Source organism: Sebastes umbrosus, chromosome 7 (assembly GCF_015220745.1).
Source record: "Sebastes umbrosus isolate fSebUmb1 chromosome 7, fSebUmb1.pri, whole genome shotgun sequence".
Lineage (NCBI taxonomy): Eukaryota > Metazoa > Chordata > Actinopteri > Perciformes > Sebastidae > Sebastes > Sebastes umbrosus.
In genome coordinates this window covers 35,348,133-35,350,632 of record NC_051275.1, presented here as the reverse complement: position 1 = coordinate 35,350,632, position 2,500 = coordinate 35,348,133, and the positions used below count along the sequence as shown (strand labels likewise).

The 2,500-nt window shown below is 41.1% G+C and overlaps 1 protein-coding gene across 2 annotated transcripts in view; it reads right to left on the bottom strand.

Annotated features, from left to right (window-relative positions):
• Positions 1-2,500, bottom strand: part of LOC119491100 (interleukin-1 receptor accessory protein) — a 256,684-nt gene that overhangs the window by 237,188 nt on the left and 16,996 nt on the right. The gene's annotated exons all lie outside the window — the stretch shown is intronic.

Below are 2,500 nucleotides of genomic sequence, written 5' to 3'. Positions count from 1 at the left end.
TAATGCTGATTTTTCAACCAGCGATTATGACATTAATGCCAGCTAGACAGAACAAAGCTCTGTCTGTCATGACAATAGTACTGGACTGAAGGCCACTTCATCAAAATCATGGAAATTCACAATAATTAGGCCTGTGCTAAAAAAGCCGACGCAAGTAAGCCAAATGATCTGTGGCCTATCGCAATAACCTCCATATTGTGTAAAACCATGGAACGAGTTCTTGCCAGCCACCTGACCAGCACAGTGGCTACTAAGCTAGATCTGCTCCAGTTCGCTTAAATAAGAGCAACAGAGTCCCAGACGACGCTGTGCTGACTCTGCTTAACACAGTCACAAAACACCTGATGCACCTTTAGGTTATGCCAGAGCTTTATTTGCGGATTTTAGCTCAGCTTTTAACTCAATGAAGACGCATATTCTCCTGAAAAGGCTCCTTGATCTCAACATCAACACAGGGTTAGTTGTGTGGATCAGAGAGAACATGTCAGACAGGCTGCCCACAAGGCTGTGTTCTTTCCTCTGTGCTATTCTCTCTTTTTACTAATGAATTTATGATCAATGAGAAACATTTTAGACTGTTTAAGTATGCGGATGACATGGCCTTAGTTGGCCTTTTACAGGAAACAGGCCCACTAGGTGAAGCTGCCTATCTGGCCCACACTACAGCCCTTCAGACACGGTGTCACACTAACCAGCTAGAAATCAATGTGGCCGAGACGAAAGAATTAATCATGTGCTGCACAAAACAACATCTGATCACAGAGCCAGTTTCACTTGATGGCCAACATGTTGAAACTGTGGAACACTTTAAATACCTCGGTACAGTCCTGGACACCCAGGTGAGCTTCTCTGTAAATACAGAGTATATTTTCAAGAGATGCTCACAGCGACTTTATCTTCTAAGGAAACTTAGTGGCCTCGGTGTCAGCCGGCAGATTTTAGAATTAGTGTACAAAACTATTGTTGAGAGGATTTTAACCTTTAACCTTCCTGCCTGGTACGGTCACCTACACTGTAGATAGAAGAATAAACTGTTTAGGATTGTGTCAATGGCAGGCAAAATAGTTGGTAAACCCCAAAAGCCCTTGACTCAACTTTTTACAGAAAGGACGAGGAAGAAGGCGAGGAGCATCCTGGCAGAGAGCTCCCATCCTCTCTGCAGCCAGTCGGGAGGCGCTATAGAGCCCCTCTGGCAACTAAACATGTGTTTAAAAAGTCTTTCATCCCAAATGCCATCAATACTCTAAACTCAACACAGTGACTGAGCAGATCTGAGCCACAGACACTGACATGAACTGTTTTAATGTGTAACATAACCTGTCTCTGTTTTTTACTAACTGCTGTCTGGTTTTTAATGTTTGTTGTTTTCTGTGTTTTGTGAGCCGAAGACAAATTTCCACCCTGGTGGACAATAAAGTTTGATTGTATTGTACTGATCAGATCATATTGAGGGGCCGTCAGCTTTACAATTTAGTTTGGAGGGAGATTCGGTATCAGTGAAGTCAGTGCATTTTATGAGTAGGCCTTCTGTGACGTTACCCACCGTAGGGGTCAGAGGTCACCGTAGGGGTCAGAGGTCACCACTCCTCAATCCCCAAGGATTTTCTTTTCAGTCAAATTTTCAATTTTGACGCCTTTATAGATGAAAAGTCAAGTCAATAAACATGATCAATGATAGATAAGTATGGTTGATCAGCATGTTTGCCAACCTTCAGACATCATAGTCTAATATGAGGATTAATCAGCCTGAGTTCACTAAAAAACTGAAATCACTAACTTTCTGTATTCTGTTTGGTGGTTTATGATGCTTTTCAATCATTTCTAGTCTGTTTGGTGGTTTATGATGCTTTTCAATCATTTCTAGTCTGTTTGGTGGTTTATGATGCTTTTCAATCATTTCTAGCCTGTTTGGTGGTTTATGATGCTTTTCAATCATTTCTAGTCTGTTTGGTGGTTTATGATGCTTTTCAATCATTTCTAGTCTGTTTGGTGGTTTATGATGCTTTTCAATCATTTCTAGCCTGTTTGGTGGTTTATGATGCTTTTCAATCATTTCTAGCCTGTTTGGTGGTTTATGATGCTTTTCAATCATTTCTAGTCTATTTGGTATAATATGTAATTTTACTTAATTTGTTCGACATCATGATAATGCTGATTTTTCAACCAGTGGTTATGACATTAATGCCAGCTAGACAGAATAAAGCTCTGTCTGTCATGACAATAGAACTGTACTGAAGGCCTTTCCTTTACTCGGGTGACTCTTTACAGCCGTCTGAAAACAGCAGGTATCTGTTAAATCTACAGTATCTGGAGTGATGAAGTGGCCTTCAGTCCAGTACTATTGTCATGACAGACAGAGCTTTATTCTGTCTAGCTGGCATTAATGTCATAATCGCTGGTTGAAAAATCAGCATTATCATGATGTAGAACTACTCGGCTACAGTCTTCCTAGTGGAGTGAAGGGATCAGGTGGAAGTGTCAGGTGTGTTGAAAGGAGTAG